The 25,675-nt window shown below is 41.7% G+C and overlaps 1 protein-coding gene across 2 annotated transcripts in view; it reads left to right on the forward strand.

Moving 5' to 3' along the window:
• Positions 1-25,675, forward strand: part of LOC108431810 (neurexophilin-4) — an 83,990-nt gene that overhangs the window by 22,722 nt on the left and 35,593 nt on the right. The window contains exon 1 of one of the 2 annotated variants that reach the window (XM_017705182.2): positions 22,133-22,218. The exons of the other annotated variant lie outside the window; for it this stretch is intronic. The gene's annotated coding sequence lies outside the window, so the exon portion shown is untranslated. Of the gene's footprint in view, positions 1-22,132; positions 22,219-25,675 lie in introns of those variants that run through there. 2 annotated transcript variants of the gene reach the window in all.

Consider the following 25,675-nt stretch of genomic DNA (forward strand, 5'->3'; position numbering starts at 1 on the left):
GAGTAGTTGTCCCACTTGTAAAGTTCCCAACTTGATTCAAAACAGCTCCACAGATTTTCTCATAAATGCTCACTGGGGCTCCCTAGTGGCTCAGACCCCTGGACATGCACCTTTCAAACCCACTGCAGAGTAATGCTCTTGAGGCTGAATGCAATCAAATCCTTACAGCAATCTTCCAGCATTTAGTGTAAAGCCTTCACAGAAGAGTAGAGACTGTTCCTGTAGTAAAAGGAGAACAGACACCCTATGAATATATTGATTTCAGATGAACAGACTTTTGTAGTGTAACAATATAGTGTATAGTTATTACAGTGTAGTTATCTACTGTGCTTTGTATCATCGTACTTTATCAATATGATTACAGAAACAATAAACAGTATTTTCTGTGTTGTAGGGTAAAATGTTGGCAGACCTCATAGTCTTTGGTTAGCTCATTGCCAGATGCATGGCAAGTTTATTTAAAACTGGAGAAAAGATTTTCCTCTTGCTAATATCTCTGCATGTCTTCAGTCTATTTGATTCACTCATATCCATTTTTCAGAATTGTTCATTAGCTTTTAATGCAAAGGCCTACATATTTTAGCTGTAAGTTTTATTGTTATTTAATGATGCTGTATTTCAGTGAGTAGGTTTAAGTAAGAATGCAGTTGACACATGCTGTTTTGCTTCTGTGCAGGGCCACCCCCATCTTTATAGGAACTTTATTCAGCAGACCCAGTTCCAGGGGGGATGATTAAAGTGTTACTCTAATTAGGGGAGGTTCAGAAGGTCTGGGAACAAGGGAGCAAGGCAGCAAACAAACAAGTAAACAAAGAAGTAGAGGGGCGTCAAGGAGGGGGCCGAAAGAGTTTGAATCATTCTAGGTTAGGTTGAATCATTCTAGGTTAGGAGAGAGAGGGGGGAGGGGAGAGGGAGAGAGAGAAGGAGAGAGAGAGAGAAGGAGAGAGAGAGAGAGAAGGAGAGAGAGAGAAGGAGAGAGAGAGAGAAGGAGAGAGAGAGAGAAGGAGAGAGAGAGAGGGAGAGAGAGAGACGGAGAGAGAGAGAGAGGGAGAGGGAGAGAGATCAATCTCAATGAAGTAAAATGAATTATAAAAGCTTCTTTATTCTCAATAGATATTTGCCCTGTGTTTGTGTGTGTGTGTGCACTTGTTTTACTACCATTTTTGAGGACAAAAAAGCAAAAAACCTCTGTCTTTGTAGGAAAACCACAAGCAAACAAAGCAATTCTACAAAATGGTCCTGGTGTAGTAAAGAACATCCTGGACAAAATCAAGTGAAATCATTGCTGCTTCTGTTGTAAACATGCCCACTTGCACTCCCCTGTGCAAGATTTCCTGCTTTAAAGTCTAGGAAACCTACTTCTGACGATGCATCTTGTAAGTGGAAGTAAATTTTATTACTAATGCTTGGTTGATCCTTTTTTTTTGCTAGCTTAGTACTTTAGCAAAGAAAAAAGTTTGATGACCACATGAGGTTAGCACCATGTCACTAATGCTAGCCTCAAGATCAGAGGCAGTTGTGATTTGTTGAGTGTTGGGATTCCTGTTAAATGTGTGTATTTGTGTAATGCATGCAGGATATTGTAGTGAGTGAACACGGACTGAGGAAAACAAAAAATGATACAAAATCGTGAATTCTGTTAAACAACTGAGGCTGAGGGATGCAGATGCACTATATCACATAGCATATCAAATAACATAAAGAATGCCCAGGTTAGGTTGGGGATTAGGCTTAGAACAGGCAGAGAATTAGGCTTAGTTGTTTGTCTTTGTTGACACAAGTGTTCAGTTATGCACACACAGCTTGTATAGTCTGTACAGGAAAGAGTTGCCAATAGTGGACCCTCTGGAGCAGCCAAACATGAGCCTAAGGTTACTATGCCCAATGCTAAGCATTTGCTAGAGAGCTATAAAGCCCCCAGTGCTGTGGAGCAGTGGAACAGTGTTCTCTGGACTGACAGAGCTCCATCCAGCACTTTTGGGATTAGTTTGAGTGGCCTTTGTGATCCAGAATTAATCACTAATGCTCTTGTGGTTGAATGCAGTAAAATCCTCACAACAGTGTTATAATATCTAGTGTAAAGCTTTTTCAGATGGGTAGAGGCTGTTACTGCAGCTAAGTGGAATAAACCCCCAATGTATACATTTGATTTCAGAGGAAACGCCTCTGACCTTTGTCCTTATGGTGTGTAAAACCTACTGTTTGTGAGTGTTTCCTTTACCTCACACTAGATGCTCTATAGCAGAGGTCACTAATAGGCGGGCCATGGTCTGATTCCAGACACAGACACTGCCCTATACAGATCTTGATTATACTAAACTATGGAGAAGTATTTCATTTTGACCAGATGGTCCTGTTTTAATCAGCATAATTTTTCTAACCTATATGGTAGCTTTAGTGGCCGGAGATTCGAAGACCAATCATATGCGTTGTAAACAGCACACATGACGTTACTCAGCCAATCAGATCTGTGCATTACGATGAGCACTGAGACTCGAGTGAGTGATGCGCACACACAGGGCAGGGACAAGGTGAGAAACAGCAGTGGGAGAAGAAAGTGAGTGAGAGAGAATTTATTTCATGTGCCATGCTCTAAAAACAGAAAACTGTTGAAATATGACTGAACATATGTTGTTATAACCACTTGGCTACTTCAATAAACAGTATATAGCACTGAATCATGATGACATTATGGTGTTCCGGACCTTTGCTTGCGGATATTTTCTCTAACTGGATTTTACTGAATTTTAATTAAAGACCCTTGGCTCAATAGACTGAGCCAACCTAGAATTATGTCGTTTAAATAATTCAGAAATGTTTATCATACACTGAATCAGCAGTTGTTCCTCAAATTTAAGTGACAAAAAGGATTATATTTTTGGACACAATCATTTAGTAGTATATCATAACCAAGTACACTTTGTAGAAATCATCTAAATACACCATGAATAGTATTCATATGAAGTGAAGACCACGCATATAAACACAGGCACACAATACAAGGACTAGATCATAGATTGTTCTTAGAGAACCAAAGCCCTGCTCATAAAAGAATAAAATTGCAATGATCACGCAATTTCAGCACAGGTGCTGTTTATGGGGAGACAGAAAGAAGGATAGAGGCGGGTTGGAGGAAAGAGGGGGGGTGAGAGAGAGAATAATAATCTCAGTTGAAATTAAAAACATCCAAAAATGAAATAAAGATGAGTGCTGTGTTGAGGTCTGGCTGGTGGAATATAAAAGACAGAGTATTAAATATATATATAGCACAGGAGACAAACTGAATGCTAAGCCAGGTCTACCTGCTCTGAGGCCTCCACAGTCGCTTCATTACTGGGGGAGATAGTGTAGGATCAAGCCCTGTTCTTCTTCTCCATGCAGCCTCTCTCTCTCGCTCAGGCAGCAACAGAGAGACCGAGTGAAACTGACAGCCATTTTTAATAAGATTCTGTGTTATTTTCCCACTCCTGTAATGCTTTTATTATTGCAGAATCACTCACAGGTGAACTGTATTGATCACGAGACTGAGAGAGAGCAAGAAAGAAGAGAAAAATACAAAGGAGAGTCTTATGTGCACAGTGTTTCTCTTAGAAAGCTTTTTGGGCTCCTGAATTCTTTAACCTCAAACAAGCCAGCCATCCAAATACAGTAAATGAAATTTGCAGCTCAGTCCATAGTAATCTGCTTAGGGTTTATTGTACAGTAGCTTGAATATCTGAAAAATTTCCAAGAAAAATCAGAAAGCGTGTTCATTGGTAGCCTGCAGTGCAGGCCTGAGGGCTTTATTTGTTTTTTTTTTAAAACTGTTTTGATCACAGTGTTATTACCAGCCAAACCAGTAGCAGATTGCATTTATGTGATATACTGTCACAAACTGAGACACTAACAAAGTCAGCAACAAGTTACAAGTTACAAAAAGCATTGCCAGACACATCATACATGATATGAACTTCTCAAAGCCCAAATTTCCTACGGGACACGGTTTATGGATCCCATATCACATGTATGCGATTCCATCACGGTGAGACAAGATGAAAACTGGAGCCTGGAGAGGAGCGTTAATGCAAAGAAATCATTTGTGGAGTAAGAGGTTTATTATTGAATGTAGAAAGGAGAGAGAGAGAGAGAGAGAGAGAGAGAGAGGGAAGTAAGTAATGATGTTACCTCCTGCCTAGTCCTGAAGGTCAGCAGTCTGAAGCAGTGCATTGTGGGAGAGTTGCCCCAGTCAGAATGGATGTCTTGTTTGTCTTTGACTTTGCCCCAGAATTTATTGCCCTCCTCTATTGGCTGAGGAACAGCAGGCCTTGGGAACAAGTACTGCGGACTTACCAACACCCCACCACCACCCCCATCCACACACACGCACACACACACACAAACACACACACACACACACGCACACACACACTCCTGACTCTCTTTTACTCTCTCTGTCTCACACACCTTTTCTGTCTTCTCGTCATAGGTCTGAGTCTGACCCTATTCTGTCGTCTTGTCAGTCATGTGCTTCACTCGAATTCTATATAAATAGGGGTTCACAATCAGAATCAGCCCAGATTGGAATCTGCTCATTCCAGTCAGACAATTGGAAATTGACTAATTTCTTATTTTGGTTTTGGCCGATCTGTGTTGTAATTTTATGACGTCTGTGTTATGGGTCAGGTAAGTGCACTCACACTGTACTCATATGCTGTTGCTCCTTCTATAATAAAATGTAACATAACTGTGCATGACTCATTGTGCTCAAATAGAATTTAGCAAAATAGAATCTAAATAGAATTTTAAGAATTTAAAATACCAGTTTGGTCCATTAAAGAGCAAATAATCTTATGAATTACAAATTTCGCTAATAAAAAGTGCTGGAAGTGTGTGTTTTTTAGCCCACGCAGTGTGATTTTCAAGTTAAAGAAAAGTCCATTAATAATCAGCCAGTTTACCTGTAAAGAATTAGTCCTACAATTTCTTGGTCAGTACATCCCTATGTATAATACTGATGTGCACAGCTACTCATGTACTCTGTTAACTGTTTGAGGTGTCAGGATTTATGTACTGAAATTAGGCCTGTCACATTTATTACACACTTGCAATTATTTGAGATGATTGCAGTTATTTAAGCTGACTGCAATCACTTTCCTCAGTCATTAGATTTCACAAGGATAATGGGTTGAGGCAAATAAATGTAAAAAAAAACAAATGCATTCACTGAAATGCATCATGTGGCAAAAAGTTCTAGCTTCTAACATAGAGCATGTTCAGAGGGCAGCACAAATAAAATGTTTTCTGTTAACTACGTAGCTAATTCTAATCTTTTAAAATCTTTTTTTGGATTAGATTTTTCTACTGTTTACTAGCTAGGAAGCAATATGGCTAAAAGCCCATTTTGCCACTTTAATAAATGCATAAAATGAACAAGACACAGCAATTAAGTTATTAATCACTTTTATTTATATGACAACTAATCTTAATAAATAAATAAACATTTAAAAGATAAAATGTCATGTTAGTGACAGTCTTAACTGAAATCACTTCGGTTATTTGTTATATTTTATTGTGGGAAGACAAAGGAAATATTGTTGCTGTCAAAAAAAAAAAAATGTATCTCCAAATATTGTCGCTTTTTATTTTTCTACATCATTTTAACACAGCACCTGTCTTTTATGTTGAAAATTCCATTATGAAGGACCAACAGAAAGTCACTTGGAATTAGCACTAGGCAGTAAGACGATATTTTATCGTTGTGATAAATTATGTCACAAAAAGCTTCTCATATCACATTGTAGATATCGACAGTACTTGAAGGAAGTGTCTAACTGCTTAGTGTCTAACTGATTTCCTTACAATGTGCTCTTAGTCCTGATTACTACAGTAAAATGTACAGTTCATTATACAGTGTAGCTTTTAACAGCATTTTTAAATGTCATAACATATCAAACAAAATATTATGATGCATATTGTTTATTTTGAAAATGTCTAGAAGTATTGAAGATTTTTTATGCCGTATTGTTCAGCTCTGCTTGGAATAGAATATCTTACTCAAGAACGTCTTTACCTTCTTCTGTGAATTGTTACCATTTTGAACATAAGTGCTTTACATTGGGCTGTGAAGACATACAGTCTCACAGTTAAGTGAAACACAGATGCCTCAACTTGAGCATGTTACCCAGGATGTGTTGTTATGGACGTGACCGAGTATTGTTATGGATCGAGAAGGCTGAGATAGCAAGGCTTATCACTAACTAGGCCAACTACTCAAACTGATGTTAGCTATGTCCAGAAACAGTGGATATATATTTCACTGACAAACATGTTTGTACATCATCTGCTGAAGAGAAAAGACCACCTGTAAGAAGCCGTCCTTAGCATCTAGTGTTGTACTGGTTGGCTGCAATTTTAGCTCATTAGCTCATATGAGGCAGCCTCAGTTACTCATCTAAGATGAAAACCTACCTGTTCCCATTGGCTGTTTTTGAGTATTAAAACATGTGCTGTGTTAAAACAGTGCTGTCATCTAAATGGATAAGCCTACACCTTTAATGTCATTCATGTCCGCCAAAGTCATTTTTTTCTTATTGCAGTTCACCAATTATGCATTCATTAACTCTTATGAACACTCACGAACACATGAACACTAATATATCAAACTCAGAAAGTCGGAAGACACAACCTGGGCCTGTGAGCATTTCAATTTAACCCTGGTTTGTTTGTCAAATATTCAAATGTGTTAAGATTTTAAATAGAGGAAATAGATTTTTTAGAGGAAATAAGTAGAATACATAACTGCAGAAAATGCCATATTGAGGAACTATAATAACTTGGGGGTCAGAAAGAGGTACAGCTAAAAACTGAGTGGTTGTGAAGGTGAAAGCACAAACAAACTGAATGTAACTGGTGCAAAAGGCTGCAGCAGTGGTTAGGGATGTGCTGGGTGTCACTGAAAATATCTTTTACCATTGAAATGTACATTATCTACATGCGCATTTTCTCCTTTGAAATCGAGAAATATTTCAGTTTAGAATTTGGAAAGGCCTGTATATGCAATGAACTTACATTTTGACTTTTGCTTAAGTACTTACAAAATAAGCACAAATAAGCTACGGCCGTATATGTTGAAGGAAGAGATGTAGATTCAGAGTATGAGAGCGTCTGGTGGCTTTGCATCATTAGGTTGTGATCTAATTAACAGAGGTGTGTGTGCGTGTGTCAGAATGAAGAGTGAATGTGTCCTGTGATGCTGACCCGTCTGCCTCAACACCTCAGAGCTTGTTAGCAATGACAGATCCACTGCTTCTCCCAGGATACACACGCTCATTGATCTGCACTCACATCCAAGTGGCTCATGTCCAGATTCCATATCCTGTGCATGAACATGTGTTAAATGCAGTTAATAAAAAAAACTAGTAAGACAAAGTTTATAGGATCCTCATCATTAGTTGTTCACATGAATGCATGATAAACTATTTCTCATAAATAAATTGGGCTGCTAATCTTGATTCACATTAATCAGAATGATTTGCAAGAATCCCTCCTGAGATTGTAGCTTGATTTGCCTTGCAAATCGCAGCATGAATCCAAGTGTTGCTACATGTCATCCCTACCTAGGTTTGTATGTGACATCAACTAGGAAATCTTCTCAGCATCAAATCTGTGAAAGCAGATGATTCCTGGAGAACATGTACCTGCTGTGCAAAGTTCATACCCCTGTTAGGTCCTATTCATAAACATGGCCTGAGGATTAACTGTACGCATATACTTACAGTAAATCACTCGCAGTTCAGCAGCCAGCTAAGGGTGTGACATTAACAGAAATGAAAATTACTGCCAGTAGTTATATATTATGCTGTAGCGCTATTTATTGCTTTGTGCTAATGAGTCTTGTCTTGCTGCCCCACCTGAGACCTGAACCTAATCCACTGGTATCAGGTTTGATCCCTCCAGGCTCATGAACATCTGGAATCTGAAACTGATGACTCTTTTTCTTTTTCTATTGCTGCATCCATTTTAAACTTGTCTCTAATCTACATTAGTGCTCTGATTTTATGTGCTTATTCATATTTCACATTTCTTTCAAAATAAGTGTTTTTAGTATTCAGAATGCATAACTGTCCTTCTACCATTTAAAAGATTATTTTTGGCAGACAGAGGTACTTAAACCCCAATTTGAGCTGGATTAATTGTCCATGGAGAGGTACTCAGATTTAAGTGATTACTAGTGAGATCCATAGTTTTAATAATAATTCTGCAGTGAATTATGATCTGTAATTTGTTTAACTTGGTAGCTCATTCAGTAATAGCAGTCCTGTAGGAGCTAACTATATGGAAATGTAATAACTTAAAGTGATAATAGACCTGGCTGCCTGTGTGCTGTCATATCTGTAACACTGGCATGAAGATATGGACTATCCAGACTATCTTTGGTAATTTGGAAAAATTACATACTTTAATCCTGTACGAAACAGATGGTGAAATCCCTCACAAATTACGCTACATTACCTTACAATCTACAATTCCAAAACAGAAGGGAAATGCAAATAAAAACAGAAAGCAATGATGTGTAAATACACTTTGACCTGTATTTGACCAGAGAACATGGGCCATGTTAACGTGAAATGTTCAAAAAAACATATAAAACAGGTGATCCAGCCATGCTTGGGTATAACAGGGGCATCCAGGAAAGGCCTAGTCCTTTATGAGCATGAATGGGTCAAGGCTCACCACGTTGCCAGAAATGTGTGAGTGAAAAATCCAGGTTAAGAACAACATTTCTCAGGAAAGCATTGGCAAAAATTCCATTTATTTCTCCCTGTGTAATGCATAATATTGTCAAAAGATTCAAGGATCCAGATCCAGAAAAATCTCTGTGCATGAATTGCAAGGGCAAAAAAAAACCTTTGAATACGTGTGACCTTTGATCCCTGCATCAAAAGCTGCTAGGTTTCGGGGGTGGATATCAGCATTTGTGGACTCAAGCTCTCCTGAAACTTCTATCTGCTCAAGCTCACCTGAAATGGACTGATGCACAGTTGAAAGATATTGTGGTCTGACGGGACAACCTTTCAGATTATTTGTTGGAAATAATGGACCATCCAAGCTGTTACCAGTATAAAGTTCAAAAGCCAGGGTCTGTCATGGTACAAGGGAATTTTTTACTGCTTATGGCATTTGTAACTTGCATCTCTGTGAAGCCACAATTAACCCTTAAAGATATATACACAGTTTGGTGGCATCTTTTTCAGGGACGTCCATGCTTATTTCAACATGGTGACGGCAAGCCACATTTTGCATGTGTTACAGCAATCAGGCTTTGTAATCATAGAGTGTGGGTGCTAGACTGACCTGACTGCAGTCCAGATTTGTTACCCATTGAAAACGTGGTGCATTGTAAAGCTCAAAATATGACAACGAAGACCCCATACAGCTGAAGACTTGAATAGCAAAAACTATGCTATCAGAACTGGATTAGTTGGTTTATTTAGTCCCAAAATATTAAACGGAAAATTGATGTAGCGCAGCAGAGGTAAACATGCTCCTGTCCCAAATATCATATTTATGCACTGTTTCTAGTTTAGTATAGCTTAAGCAGAATTTACTACTCACTGCTTTCACAAGTGTGACCTTCCTCATTGTTTTGGCATTGCGTATATCCTTTTCCTGCTGTGTGTTCAGTAATGAGCACTTCTCACAGCAGAATGATGACCACCACTATGTCTTTCTTTCTGCTGACGTCACAGCTCTATTTTTATTTATTTATTTTTTTTATACAAGCAACCTACACATCTCCGCAATAAATAAAATACAAACTTTCAACCTACTGTTTGTGAAATTCAGCCAACAGTGGAGTGCAGATATTGAAAAGATGTGTGTCTGATTGCTGTGAAAATTCACAGACAATGATGTTATGAAAATACAAAAAAGTGAACAAAAGTGTGTCTGTGTGAAACTGTTTAACAACATAAAATTCTGTGCTACATTTTTATCTCGAGTTAGGTTTTGCTCCAGCTCCCCTGCATGTCTCCTGAAAAAAACTTATCCAGCTCAAATATGGTGTAAGTATGAATTTTTTAAATCAGGTGTTATTGTAAGCAGTATATCGGACCATATAATCTCAGTCCTTAACAGAGTGTTAGCCCTGCTTCACTTTCCATTTGTGGTATTTTTGAGTTGTGTACAGTTCTTAAGTCAAAGTAAAAGCCACAGCCAGGCATTTAGGATTACTGTGTTTGTTTATTCCCACTGTAGACCCAGTAATGTCTAAAAAATGCCTCCTCTTAGGTCTCCTTAAAAATGTGTCATACCATGCTGATATATTTTTTAATCCCAGTGTTCACAAACAATAAGACATACTATACAGTCTTTAAACTCTAAACTGTTCAAGGGTTATGAAAGTTTAAAGACTGTAAATAATTCATGTTTTATTGTCTGTGAACATTTTTTAGGTTCTGATGTTCTTTATGTCAATATCTGTTGCTTCTTACATTCAGAGCTGCAGGTGTGAACATTCAGAGGGAAGGCGTCCAGCTCTTATCTTGAATATTAAGACCTAAGACCAGATTTCCAAACCAGTTCAAGTCACAAAACGATCACTGGAAATGAATTAGAGATGACATATTGGTATCAATGGTACTTTTAGTGATTCTGCTTTTTAAATTCCATTTCTGAGCTCTGCCCAGGGCTGCCCTTTATTATTCTATAGACACTGTTAAAAGTGACTGGATGACCAAAATTTCTTGAAATAAGGGACAATGTGCTTGAAATTACATGGTGTATGTTCAGTTTTTATCCAATGTTAGTTCTCCTTCCTTATTAGTGCTGGTGTTCTAACAGTGCAGAGCAGTGGCAGCAATCTAAATGGAGCCGCTGCCATCGTGCCTTCACTTTTACACTTATTCTCCTTCTTCCGCTTTCACGAGAGCAGTTTGGGGAGGAGAGGACAGGAAAGAGAGAACAGGAACAGAGCAGGCAGAGGAGAGAGGAAGAGAGGAAGAAATAATTAAAGTGATGATTATTACAGAATAGCAACTAGGCTAAAAGACCTGCTGCCTAGACTTCTGAGGAAGGCTGAAAACACAATCCAGTGCTGCCATGCTTTTACCATCAGTAAAGGTGATCTTATCTAGGGCTAAGAATGTTTGACTGAATATGTGTCCAATTCAGTTGTGTTCGTATATAATTTCCCAAATATGTTTCAGATTTGTCCCTGAATTTCTCCCATTTAGTTTTTCTGCTTACTTTATCTTTCCTCTTTATTTTCGCTGAGGTCCACGAGGCCCGTGCTTGTGAAAAAAGTGATGAGGAGGAGATAAAAATAATTCAGAGGGGTGCAGTTAAGCATGTTCATTTTGTTTATCTAAATATTTTTTATGTTACATGTTCAATATTGCTGTTGTCGGAACAAATCCTCGAATCTCCTACTTTAACCTACTTTACTTTTAATGTAAGTCAATAGAACCAGAATTTTTTCTATGTAATTGTGGGCCATTTCTTTTGGTCTATTCATCATGAAATTTACACACAATGTAAAGGGGACCAGGTATGTTTAAATTATGTCCAAAACTGAAAAACGACAAAAAATGGAGATGCAAGATTTTGTCCCGACAGCAGCAATATATCGACATGCTAAATTGCTCTTAGGTGTGATTGTGTGTGTGCTTGTATATGTCCAGGGTGAGACACATGAGAACAGCACATCATAGGAAGTTTATCCAGACTTAAATATCTTGATTGGGTTCAGAAGTAAAGCTTAATCTCTGTATCTGTCTATCTACAATCTTATGATGGCTTTAACTGATGTTAGATGGTAATTTGACTTTTTTTGAATTTGCTATCCTGTCAGGTTTTATTCTGCACTGTGCTTGGCCAGTTCGGGTCAGGATTGGACAGGATTTTTTTGCACAAAGGTCAGGTTCAGACTTAAAACTGCATTCAAAAAGTGCACTAATTGTGAAATTTTCCCATCAATGTAAAGGACAACTGCTGTGTTGAAATGACATATAAGGAAAAAATACCACAGTGACAGCTTGCTCTTTGCTCATGTTTTTGCTTTTTGCATTAAACTCACACTTTGAGAGCGAATGCTGTCTGATTCTGATTTTGCTCTCCTACTTAGAAGAGAGGAGAGATAAGAGGAGAGAAGAGAGGAGAGAAAAGAGAGAGAGAGACTCATTACTCATCCTTAATTTGCTGTATTTGTACACAGGGAGGTCAACTCAGAAAACCATCATCTTTCATTTGAGAGTCAGAGAAAGAGAACAACAGAGAGAGAGAGAGAGAGAGAGAGAGTGTGTATGTGTCTCAGCAAGTGCCCAAGGCCAGTAAACATTCATTTAGCTCAATGCCAGCTTCATATCTCTATACTTATTTCTTCTGGACATGTTGTTTTGATAAAAATTGAAATGTAGCTACATATGTGACTTTTTGACTTCGTAATCATTGAATCTTGCTGTGCTGTAGGAGCGAATATATTATAAAGTTATTCCGTGTAACTTGCAGCGGCCCCGGGGTCTGGAGAGACTGTGCTTAGTAATAGAGTCATGGATGCTCCTGGTCACATGTCTGCCTGTCTGAGCATTAAATAATCTCGGTCCTGCCTTCATGCAGAGGGGACGCTATGTCTTCTTGTGTATATACTGTATGTGGGAAGGTTAGAGTTTGAGTTTGTGGGGTGTGAGTGTATTTACCGAGCTGCCAGCTGTCATAGCCTCTAGGCAGCCTCCTGCAGGTAGTATGACCTGAGCTGAGCCAGAGCAACTGCTCCATCTGGCACACACAATCGACCATGTGTCTGAGATTTCTTTCCACTGATGGGCCTCCAGGTAGGTAGCACCTTCAGAGCACCTCACAAAAAAGTGAGACAGACGGAAGACAATGGCTACATCCATCCTCTGTGCCTTCTCTCACTGTATGATTGACGCCTTTAACTCTATCAAGCCTACCGTCTTTGCAAAAATACATTCATACATTTTGGCTTTGTCCCCTTTAACTCGTCAGACTCTGACTCCACAGTTCATTTTTAAATAAAGGTGGCAACAGTGCCACAGTGAAACCCCACTTTGGTTCATTAAAGAACCGTATTTGAACAAGGACAAGCAGTTAAATTGCTGCAAAGAATGGCTCCAAAAGCTTTTTTTCATGCTAATAGCTCCTAACTTGTGGATAATTTTCTTCCTGCTAAACAAGAGTGAGCGAGTGAGTTACAAGCAAAGTCTGTGAGGTGCTTCTCATCTAAAAAAGGACCCTTACATTATTAGGAGATTCTTTTCTTCATACTCACACAACTCATTTGCAAAAATGATTCTCTAAAGAACCATCCATTGAAAGGTTCTTTAGTGAACCAAAATTTCCTCTTCCATTTTTGGCACTATTAAGAATGTAGCTCCTTCCCCACGTTGATTAATATTTGGTATTATAATGGAGCAGCATCTGACTTTAACTTCCTGTGCTATTGTGTTTTCTATCATTGTGTAAAAAGCTTCTTGCTACCTTTATTATTGGATGTACTGTGATGCACTTTTTTGAGCACACACATTCAGATTGCTAAAGGCTTATGTTTTATTTGTTTAATCAGAGATACAATAAAATGCCACTGAAGTGTGAATTCATAGGTGTAATTGTTATTCATGCATTTGATTGATCAAAATGGTTAGTTTGTCATACAGTTTTATTAGATCTTAGAGTAGATTAAATGGCAGAAATAAGTTTTTAAGTAGACATTGAAAGGCTAATATAAATTTAGTGAGGTTATGTATAGCTATGTGTGTGTGTGTGTGTGTGTGTGTGTGTGTGTGTGTGTGTGTGTGTGTGTATGAATCTCTTTTTTCTGTTTATATGTGTGTGTTCTGCATTCACATTATTATTTTGTTCTATGTTTTTTCACACTATATGATATCAGCAGCTGCTATTTACATTATGTCAGCATTTCATGATGACAAATAGAAACAGTCTAAAATGAGCATCAGCTGCATCGTGAGATTGCAGGTTTGATCCCCAGCAATGCCATAGCCATTTATGGCCGGGAGTCCAAGAGAGCATAATTAGCTTTGCTCTCTCTGCTCTCTCATCAGTAAATGCAGTGCTAGTCAGCGTGGGCACAGGCAGCTATCCCATGACGTTGTGTTAGCAGAGGTTCAAAAAGATGACTTAGAGGAAGCCCACACTAGCCTTCACTCTCACAACTTGGTAGCACTGTTTTATGGGGAAAGAGGTGGAGACCTAGCTAGTGGGTGAGAATGTGCCACATCTAAACTGGGGTGAACAGTAAGGTTAAAAAAAACATTTAAAATGAAACCTTGTTCCATTAAACCTGCACTACCTAATGATTTGGAGACATCTCTGGTTTGAACAAAATGACATTAGCACTTTGTGCATACTAGTTTTTCTTATGACAGACATGATATGCACATATGTGTGCTTATATGTGCGATTATGTGGGTGTGGTCTGTACTTTATCTGTGCCGTGGAATAGAGTGGCGGTCAGCAGTATGGCCGCCGGTAGCAGATGGTGTGTGTGCGTTCCGCGCTCAGCGAGGGGTCCGCAGACTTCGTCCTTGAAGGCGTTTCACATCTACTATTCAGCAACTTGGGCTGCTGCTAGAAGCAAGGAGTATGAAAAGTTCTAGAAAATGAAAGCCATCTCCAACATGAGCAGTCTTTAAGTGTTATGGTAAAGCGCAGCGTATTTGATTAATGGTTTTCAAATGTGTATTGATTTGTGGGCCAGAAAGAAACTGGGTTTCTCCTGAGTTTTGTACCTGTATAAGCTGTAGGAGGAGCTTGTAGCTCTTGGCCTCTGTGTTTAGCCTTATTGAAATTAAATACACACAGTCAGAGTGCATTTACCAACACCAGCCCTCATTCTGACTGCAGGTAGTTTAGTGACTCAGCATTTTCATCACAAACAAATTTGGACTGGAGAAGGGGCATCCCTTCTTTTCCACTCTACAACCACACACACACATACGGATACACACACCTGCCTTATAGGGTTGCCATTTCAGTCTAATGAGACAATTATAACATTTCAACCACCCCATTCTCTCTCGAGCTGACACATCAGTAGCTGATACGTATATATATATTTAAGCCCTATAAATTGATCCTCTAATAAGGCTGTTTAGCCCTTTGTGCTCTACTTATTCCACTGTTGTTGAGATCATCATCATCATCATCATCTTCAACGTCGTTGCCCGCTTAGTCCAAACAGGGTCGCGGTAGCAGGGAGAGCAGAGAATCCCAGATGACCCTGTCCCCCGCAACTTCCTCCAGCTCATTCCCGGGGACCCCAAGCTGCTCCCAGGCCAATTTGGAGACATAATCCCTCCAGCGGGTCCTAGGGCGGCCCCGGGGTCTTGTCCCGGTAGGCCGTGCCTGGAACACCCCCACCGGGAGGCGTCCAGGGGGCATCCGGATCAGATGCCCGAACCACCTCAACTGGCTCCTCTCAATGCGGAGGAGTAGCGGCTCTACTCTAAGCTCCTTCCGGATGACCGAGCTTCTCACTCTATCGCAGAGAGTGTAGCCCGCCACCCGACGAAGAAAGCTCATTTCCGCCGCTTGTATTCGCGATCTCGTTCTTTCGGTCATTACCCACAGCTCATGACCATAGGTGAGGGTTGGGATGTAGATCGACCGGTAAACAAAGAGCTTCGCCTTTTGGCTCAACTCCCTCTTCACCAACACAGTATGATACAGTGACCGCATTACTGCTGCCACCTGTCCCAGCCTACGGCCGATCTCACGATCCCTCTTCCTGTCACTCGTGAACAAGACCCCAAGATACTTAAACTCCTCCACCTGGGGCAGGTTCTTTCCCCTTACCTGGAGTGGGCATGCCATCCTTTTCCGGGCCAAGACCATGGACTCAGACTTGGAGGTGCTGATCCGCATACGAACCGCTTCACACTCAGCTGCAAACCGCTCCAGCGAGCGTTGGAGGCATCCATGTGATTCCGCCAAAAGAACAACATCATCTGCAAATAGCAGAGACGCCACCCTCCGGCCTCCACACATAATGCCCTCCTGACCCCGGCTACGCCCGGACACTCTGTCCATGAATATCACGAACAAGAGTGGAGACAGAGCACAACCCTGGCGAAGTCCAACGCTAACCCTAAAAGAGTCTGACTTAATGCCGAGTATACGGACACAGCTCTCACTCCGGGAGTACAGAGATTGGATAGCCCGGAGTAGTAGCCCCGACACCCCATACTCCCAGAGGACCTCCCACAAGATATCTCGAGGAACACGGTCATAAGCCTTCTCCAAGTCCACAAAACACATGTAGACTGGGTTGGCAAACTCCCATGCCCCCTCAACAATCAGTGAGAGGGTGAAAAGCTGATCCATTGTTCCACGGCCGGGACGGAATCCACATTGTTCCTCCTCAATCTGAGGTTCAACTATCGGTCGGAGTCTCCTTTCCAGCACCTTTGCATAGACTTTCCCAGGGAGGCTGAGCAGTGTGATACCCCGATAATTGGCACACACCCTCCGGTCCCCCTTTTTAAAAATAGGGACCACCACCCCAGTCTGCCAGTCCAAGGGTACTGTTCCCGAGGTCCATGCAATATTGCAAAGGCGTGTTAGCCATGACAGCCCCACAATATCCAGAGCCTTAAGCATTTCTGGACGAATCTCATCCACCCCCGGTGCCTTACCACTGAGGAGCTTACCAACTACCTCAGTGATCTCCACCAAGGAAATGGAACTTGACACCCCAGAAGCCTCTGGCCCTGACTCCCGTGAGGGAGGCACGTCTCCCGGATTAAGAAGTTCCTCAAAGTGATCCTTCCACCGACCGACAATATCCTCATTTGAAGTCAGAGTTTCTCCACCCTTGCCGAATACAGCTTGGGCGCAGCCACCCCGACCCCTCCTGAGTCGCCGGACAGTTGTCCAGAACCTCTTTGAGGCCGAACGAAAGTCTTTTTCCAAGGCCTCACCAAACTCCTCCCATGCCCTGGATTTTGCTTCTGCCACAGTTGCAGCTGCCACCTTTTTTGCCTGTCGGTACCTATCTGCTGAATCAGGAGTCCTTCGGGCCAACCAGTCCCTAAAGGCCTCTTTCTTCAGCTTGACGGCCTCCCTCACCACTGGTGTCCACCAGGAGGTTCTTGGGTTACCGCGGCGACAGGCACCCACAAGCTTTTGGCCACAGCTATGCCTGGCAGCTTCCACAATGGAGGTTTTGAACAGGGTCCATTCAGATTCCATGTCCCCTACCTCCTCCAGGACGTGAGAAAAGCTCTCCCGGAGGTGGGAGTTGAAATCATTCCGAACAGGGGCCTCTGAAAGCCGTTCCCAGCACACCCTCACTATTCGCTTGGGCCTACCGGGTCTGACCATCAGTCTTCCCTGCCATTTGATCCAACTCACCACCAGATGGTGATCAGTTGACAGCTCAGCACCTCTCTTCACCCTAGTGTCCAGAACATATGGTCCCAAGTCAGATGAAATGACAACAAAGTCGATCATTGACCTTTGACCCAAGGAGCTCTGGTACCATGTACACTTATGAACATCCTTGTGTTCGAACTTGGTGTTCGTTATGGACAATCCATGCCTGGCACAGAAGTCCAATAACAACTCCCCATTCGAGTTTAGATCGGGCAGGCCGTTCTTCCCAATCACGCCTCTCCAGGTCTCCCAGTCATTGCCAACGTGAGCATTGAAGTCTCCCAGTAGGACTATGGAGTCTGTAGGCGGGACCCTTTCCAGAACCCCGCCCACTTGCTCCACGAAGGCCGAATACTCTGACCTGTTGTTTGGTGCATAGGCACAGACAACAGTCAAAGTTTTCCTCTCTGCAATTTTAATTCGCATTGAGGCGACCCTCTCGTCCACCGGGACAAACTCCAACTGCCTGGTCACCAGCCGGGGACTTGTGAGTATCCCCACACCCGCCCGGCGCCTCTCACCCTGTGCAACCCCTGAGTAGGAGAGAGACCAACCCCTATCCAGGAGTTTGGTTCCAGAGCCGACACTGTGGGTGGAGGTGAGCCCAACTATATCTAGTTGTAGTAGTAGTATGTAGTTGTTGTTGAGATGACATCCCTTAACAGAAATTACCTGCTAATTATGGCACTGAGGCATGTTTTCAGAAGTTAAAAAGCTGTTTAAATGTCCGAAGTGTGAACTTTTAGAGTGGAAAATGAAAGCAGCAACAACAGCCACAGATCTGTACTGTCAGACTTTTGACTGGCTGCATGTGAGATTTAAATGTGCAGTTATACACTAAGTGTTAAGATTATGATCTTTTTGGGGGCTAGTTGGAGAATGAAGAGATCAAGACACCATAAAACCATTTTAAAAAGTCATTTATAAAAGTAGTCCAAATCCGTGTAGAGTGTATCAAGCCAGACCCTTACTGTATTTTAAAAGACATATTTTTAGCATACATTTTTGTAATTGGCAGCCTTGCGTATCTCACCTGAATTGGATTGGTTATGATAACTTTAAAGTCAATGTAAATCTGAAATTTTAGCTCGTGATGTATTTCCAGGTGAATCGTGAAATCAGGGAGGGTCTCTAAGCTAGCTTAGCAGTTTTTCAGTGATGGGTGGGGATGTTGGGAGGGTAAACTGAAACTTTGTAATACTGGTAATATTATTTTTCTCATAGTGCACAGTGACATATTTAAAACTCAGAAGACATTTTAGAGGCTTGTCCATCCATCCATCCATTTTCTAAGCTGCTTCTCCGTCAGGGTCACGGGGGGATGCTGGAGCCTATCCCAGCAGTCTTTGGGCGAAAGGCAGGATACACCCTGGACAGGTTGCCAGTCCATCGCAGGGCAGACAGACAGACAGACAGACAGACAGACACAGACAGTCACTCACACCTAGGGGCAATTTAGCATGTCCAATTGGCCTGACTGCATGTCTTTGGACTGTGGGAGGAAACCCACGCAGACACGGGGAGAACATGCAAATGCAGCCCGGCAGGGGAATCGAACCCAGGCCCTCCTCGCTGTGAGGCGACAGCGCTACCCACCGTGCCACCGTGCCGCCCCCTTAGAGGCTTGTCATTACTTTTAAACAAATTTTAACATGACCAGGGACAACTAGAGGGGTAAAAACTCAGGTTGATATGGGTGCAGAGGGACACTTCAGAGCAATATTACTATTAGCAGAGAAGTACTTAAAAATGATCAGCATCAAATAGATGTTTTAAGCTCATACTTGTTGATGTATTGTGCTCTGGAAAAGCAAAATATTTAGGCAGTGCTGGGAAATTATGCTAAAATCTACATTTTATTTCATTTACAACATTTGCAACACAATAGAAATCCAGGTTGCAATCTAGGTTACATTTGTCTAATATCTAATGTTAATCCAAGAAAATCTTGATTTCTACATTTTATAAATTTCTGTGTTGGCATTGGCAGAAATGTACATGAAAAATAATGGAAACGCCCAGAATTTTATGTGCTCTGTGCAGCCATATTGTGTACTTGGACACTCAGTAGTGGATAACTTGCCTTTGATTGTGAAAGAAAAGCCTGATGAGGACATGCTGACAGCCTGCAGTAAATAATGAGAGATAGTAGAAAAAGTGGGAGAAAGAAAGAAGGAGTTAAAACAGGAGAGAGGGAGGGTGCACTAGTGGAGGATGTATGGAGAGGGAGACGAACTAGCATGGAGCTGCTTGGCTACGTTAGCGTAGCACCCAGTGCCAGTCCATCAGTCATAGAGCTCTCCTGCAGATGAGCTACCTTTATTTTAGCGCCTCACTGAGTCACTCTCGCTCACACACACCGCCCACCCTGCCGTCCCTGCCACTCCTCACGCCTTCCCTTCAGCACTCTTTCTCTCTGTCACCTCTCTATCCTTCCAGATTTCTCCGTAACTCCCCCATCCTCCCACTTTCTGACATCCTTCTAGCCGTTTATCCATCTCTCCTTCTCTCTGCTGGGCCTTTATCCCTCTCTCTGTCATACTGCTCTCTGTCTGTCTGCCATATCCTCTCTCTCTCATTCTCTCTCTCTCTCTCTCTCTCTCCTTATTTTATTCTCTCTCTTCTACCTCTCTCTCTCACTTCCTCCCTCTCTCCTTGTTTCATTCTCTCTCTCTCTCTCTCTCTCTCTCTCTCTCTCTCTCTCTCTCTCTCTCTCTCTCTCTCTCTCCCCTTATTTTATTCTCTCTTCTACCTCTCTCACTTCCTCCCTCTCTCCTTGTTTCATTCTCTCTCTCTCTCTCTCTCTCTCTCTCTCTCTCTCTCTCTCACTCACTCTCTCTCTCTGCTTTATTCTTTATTTATTGCTGATATTTTTCTGTTGATTTCTCTCACTGAGAGAGTGGAGAGGGCATCAATCACTGTCACTTAATGTCACTCATCTTAAAAGAGGACTCCTGTCTCTCTCTGTCTCTTTCTCTCTGTCTCTCTCTCTCTCTCTCCCTCTCTCTCTCTGTCTCTTTCGCTCTGTCTCTCTCTCTCTCTCTCTTTCTGTCTCTCTCTCTGTCTCTCTTGCACTACTGCCAGCTCCCCACTCAGCAACTTGAACACTCCGCATTTTAAACTCCCTCAATACATAAATCTGTGAAGGGGTCTTTGGTCACGCGTCTGCAATCTGACTCAAATATATGTTTACAAGTTTCCAAATGAGAATAGCGCCCGAGCGCCGTCACTTCTTATTCCCGCTGCTGCGGAGCTTTGCTGGGCTCGCACAGGCCCAGTCAGAGGAGTGCAGCGCTTATTTAGATGAATGATTAAAGTTAAGGCCCAGCCACGAGTCCCAGCCCAGCACTCTTGTTTAAAGAAGAATGGGGGAGCTGTCATCTTTTGATGCATTGCCTGCCATCCCGCATGCAAAGAGGATACCGTGCCACACTCACGCACACACATAAACACATCCTGCCACCCACCCAACTGCTACAAACAGGCTCTTTTTCTCTCCCTGTCTTCTTTCTCTCTCTTTCTCTCTCTCTCTCTCTAAAATGATGGATCTGTATGGGCTGTATCAGTGGAGATGAGTGGCTCCCCCCTTGTCGTAAGACCCCTGAGAGATCGGAGTGTAAGCAGGTGATCTATGGCCGTCGGAGTTCAGTACAAAGTCCTGGCGGTCGAATGAATCCTCTGGGGGCTGTGAGGGTGGGCGAGCAGAACGTGCAACAACTGCTCAATGTTCCAACATGGCGGAAAACCTGGGCTTCTCGGTAAAAAGAGTGCTCAGACCTGATAAATCAATTCACAGTTAATTGACCTATTCATGCCCCGCCCACAAATGCATTGTTTGTACGGAAAGTGGGCAAAAGACTGTTATACCAAATATGAAACATGTCATTTTAGAGTATGTTATTAATTTATGATCTTCCACTAAGTTTTATCCATGACAGACATTCTTCATAGTTGGCTTTTTATGTTGGAAAGTTGAAGATTCAAAGGCTTTGAGTGTCGTTATTTAGACCTGTAAGTCTAACAACAACACCTACTCACTATATTGCAAATTAGGGTGGGAATCACTTTAGGCCCCACAATATGATATTAGAATGACAGTTGAACCAGGACATGATTCTATTGTGATATTTTAATGACATGTGATATGATAATTATTGACATATGACATATAGTGATGTATTACAGTGTATTACTTCAACTGCAAACTCTTCCTCCAAAAGAAAACTTTATCTAAAGAAATCTGTTCACTTCAGTTTTTTTATGGGAGCCAAACAGAACTATGAAGTACACAAATCGGCATTTGCAAAACTCGTCCTTATCAGATGCTTTTGTTTGTAGAGTAGACAACATGTGCAAGTATGAACTACGACTTGATTTAGTTTCATAAAAATTAAATTGTTTGATTTATTGTGTAGAATAATTTAGAATAAACATTGATTATGTTTGGAGTTTTTTCTCTTTTATTAAGGAGACACAAAAACAAGTAGAAATCAAGATATCAGTAACTAGACAAGTCTTAGTCACGAGTTCATAAAGTAATTACTATTAAAATAAGTCAATTTACTGAGAGGGACACAAATTAGTAATCAGTTAATAACAGTAAATCAGTAAATTTGTTCTGGCTTTTATTGCTATTCTGTTTTTATTGTGTCGCTATTACCTTTTACCACTAGGTGGCACAATTACTTAGTACTACTTGCCACTAGGTGATGCAATTTCCTGTTTCTTCTATGGTAGCAGAGCACATTGTGAGCATGACATTGCACAGCTTACTGTTCTGATAAGCATCTCCTTCCATCCTGCATACAATCTTTTATCCAAGCATTGTCTGTAAGTAGATGCAATACCATCATGCTAAAGTTTGATATTAGCAATTTATTTGATGTGGAAAATGTGAATGATTGTATATTATTAGGCCTCCTAGCTGATGAACATAGTGAGCAAGGCAACTGAGTTGTGCATCATGCAGTATTTTGTATTTGCGCTAGTGTACGTTCCTTTGAACCATTTTTGTGACGTAGTTTCTACGTTTCTAGTTTCCTTGCGCACTCTTCCACTGAATGGTGACAACAAATAAATCTATTTAAACCTCAAGAGTGTTTGGACAAGTTATCTATCTGCCTAGCTGAAGAAGCAGGGTTTTCAAGTGAGGGCAGAATAGTAAAAAGACATTCATCTGTGATAGCAACCTTTGATGAATGAGATATTCCAGAACATGTGCAAGATGTCTGCTGAGGAGGGAAAGGACTTTGAGGTGAGGTCCACTTGCTCACATTCCTCAAGGAAATCATCTAAAAGTTCTCATAGGTCAATGGCACGCCTAGCTGCTATATAGAGGCTCGAGCAAAAGCAGAAGCTGCAAGGGCTACATATGCTCAAAAGGAAATAGAAGTTAAAGTGAAGCAAGCTTAGCAGCAACACAGCACTATTCAAGACAGGGAGGTTCCAAAGAGAAACAAGCAATAGTAGCAATCCTATAATGGTGCATAAGACAGAGTTGGACAGTGCCATCAAGAATGATGAGAGGGGTGCGACAAAAAGGTTTGAAGACCCCAACAGAAACTGTCCCTTTCACAAGAAGCCACACCCATTGGGTAAGTATAGAGGCTTTCGTGAGAAGTCTCTTGAGGAAAGGAAAACTTTCTTGAAGGAGAATCTATGTTTTCGCTGTTGCTCAAGCAAGGGACTGCAAGGCAATAATACACCGCTCAGAGTGCAACTGCAACAACCATATAGCAGCACTACACAATGGGCCAGCTCCATGGTTGATGAAAGACAACATTGATGCCTCTACACAGCATGGTGGGGAGGAAAGTCACTCTTCCACAATTCCTGTCTCAAGCACCACCTGTTCTTAGGTATGTGGAGATGGCTTCCCAGAGAGGTCCTGTGCCAAAATATGCCTTGCTGATGTTTATTCGGTGGGTCGCCCTGAGAAGAGAGTGAGGACATATGTTATTTTGGATGACCAAAATAACAAGTCTCTAGCTAAATCAGCCTTTTTCAACATGTTCAGCATACCTGACAATGCTTCACCCTACACTCTTAAAACATGTGCAGGTGTCACAGAAGCAAGATGTCAGAGAGCAAACGGATTTATAGTAGAATCAGTTGACAAACATGTATGTTTAGCTCTTCCCACACTCATCGAGTGCAATGAGCTTCCTAACAATAGGTCGGAAATTCGTACCTCTGACGTAGTAAGGCATCATAGCCATTTGAAGAGTCTAGCCACAAGAGTACCCTCATTAGATCCTGAAGCCCAGATACTCATTCTTCTGGGAAGAGATATCATCCAGGCAAACAAGGTGCTAGAACAACACAATGGCCCACTTCATGCACCTTTTGCTCAACACCTAGCTCTTGGTTGGGTGGTAGTTGAAGTCTTTCTTCACGGTGCACATAAGCCTTCATCAATAACCTTCTTCATAATCAATGTGCTTGAAAATGGTCACCGCAGCTTCATGATCCTGTGCACTAACAGTGTTCAGATTAAAGATAAGTACAGTGATCCAGACTGGCTTCACAGTCTGTGTCCCTCAGCTACAAGTTCTCAGTGCATCCCAGCCGATGCTGGAATCTCAGTGAGTGAGTCTGTTTTCTGCAACACCAAAGTGGATGATAAACCAGCTACTTCCATGGAAGATCTTGCCTTCTTGAAGCTAGTGGTCAAAGAGGTCTGTCAGGATAGCAGTAATAGTTGGGTGTCACCACTTCCCTTTCGTAGCCCCTGGCAAACACTTCCAAATAACTGTAAGCAGGAGGCTAAGCATCTAACATCGCTTTCCCACATGCTCAGGTAACGTCCAGTAATGAAGCAGCATTTCATTGATTTTATGAACAAAATCTTTGAAAATGGACACCGGAAGTAGCTCCACCTCTGATGCCAGAAACGGAATGCTGGCATTTGCCAACATTTAGGATGCATCATCCCCAAAAGCCTGATCAGTTAAGGGTCGTTTTTGATTCTAGCGCCAAGCATGATGGTGTGCCACTTAACTCTGTCCTCCTAACTCATCCCAACATAAATAACAGCTTGATTGGAGTTATTCTGCGCTTCAGAATGGAGTCTGTTGCAGTAACAGCTGACGTGCAATATATGTTACATTGTTTTGTGGTGCGTGAGGATCATCGGAACTTCCTACTATTCCTTTGGTATCGCAATAATGCTATTGAAGACAAGGTATTTTAGTACAGGTTGTGCGTGCATGTCTTCGGTAACAGCCCATCACCAGCAGTGGCTATGTATGGGCTCAGGAGAGCTGGCCTTGTAGGTGAGGACAACTTCGGAGCTGAAGCTAGGCATTTCATTGAAAGGAATTTCTATGTTGACTACGGTCTGGCATCTGTTACCACAGAGCACCAGGCAGTTTCACTTCTACAGAACGCCCAAGGCATGCTTGCACTCTCAAACTTGCGGTTACATAAAATTGCCTCTAACAGTTCTGAGGTTATGAGAGTTCCCTTTAGAGGACTTGGCCAAGGGACTAATGGACTTGAACACTGACTCTCTTCCTATGCAGAGAAGTCTATGAGTGAGCTGGGACATTGATGATGTCTTCACATTTCAGGTATCAGCAACAGAAAAACCCTATACAAGACGTGGGTTTTTGTCAACGATAAATAGTCTATTTGAGCCACTGGGTTTTGCAGCCCTTTGAGCATTCAAGGGAGGTCATTCCTTAGGTAACTCACCATGGAGTCACATGACTGAGCTACAGGGTAAGACAGTAACCCAGAAAATGGCAGACCTACCTGTGGAGCGCTTGAGGACTGAACCTCCATTTTCATACATGGGAGTAAATGGGTTCGGACCTTGCAGCTCGACACACAGGAGGTGGCCTGGCTGAGAGCAAACGCTGGGCAGTTATATTTATGTGCATGAGCACTCAAGTCATATACATTGAAGTAATTGAATCACTGAGTGCTTCATCATTCATAAATGCCTTGGAATGATTCTTCTCTATCAGGGGATTTGCAAAGCAGCAAAGGTCAGACTGTGGGACGAATTTTGTGGGTGCCTGCAAAGAACTGAAAATTAAAACTGTATCCAGCAACAAAGTGCAGCAATATATGTCTGACAATGCATGTACTTGGAAAGGCTGAAAGGCATCAGCAGGCATATTCTTGGTTCAATGTTTCTCAAGATGGAACCTTCAAGGATTATGAGGTTGTCACTACATTCATTGCTAAATTTTCAGCAGTTGTGATTTGAAGGCCATTGGTCCCTGTGTCAACAGATCCTGATTCTCCTCTTATCCTGTCACCAGTAACACTCCTTACCCAG

This window comes from Pygocentrus nattereri, chromosome 26, assembly GCF_015220715.1.
Source record: "Pygocentrus nattereri isolate fPygNat1 chromosome 26, fPygNat1.pri, whole genome shotgun sequence".
In the NCBI taxonomy this organism is placed as follows: Eukaryota; Metazoa; Chordata; class Actinopteri; order Characiformes; family Serrasalmidae; genus Pygocentrus; species Pygocentrus nattereri.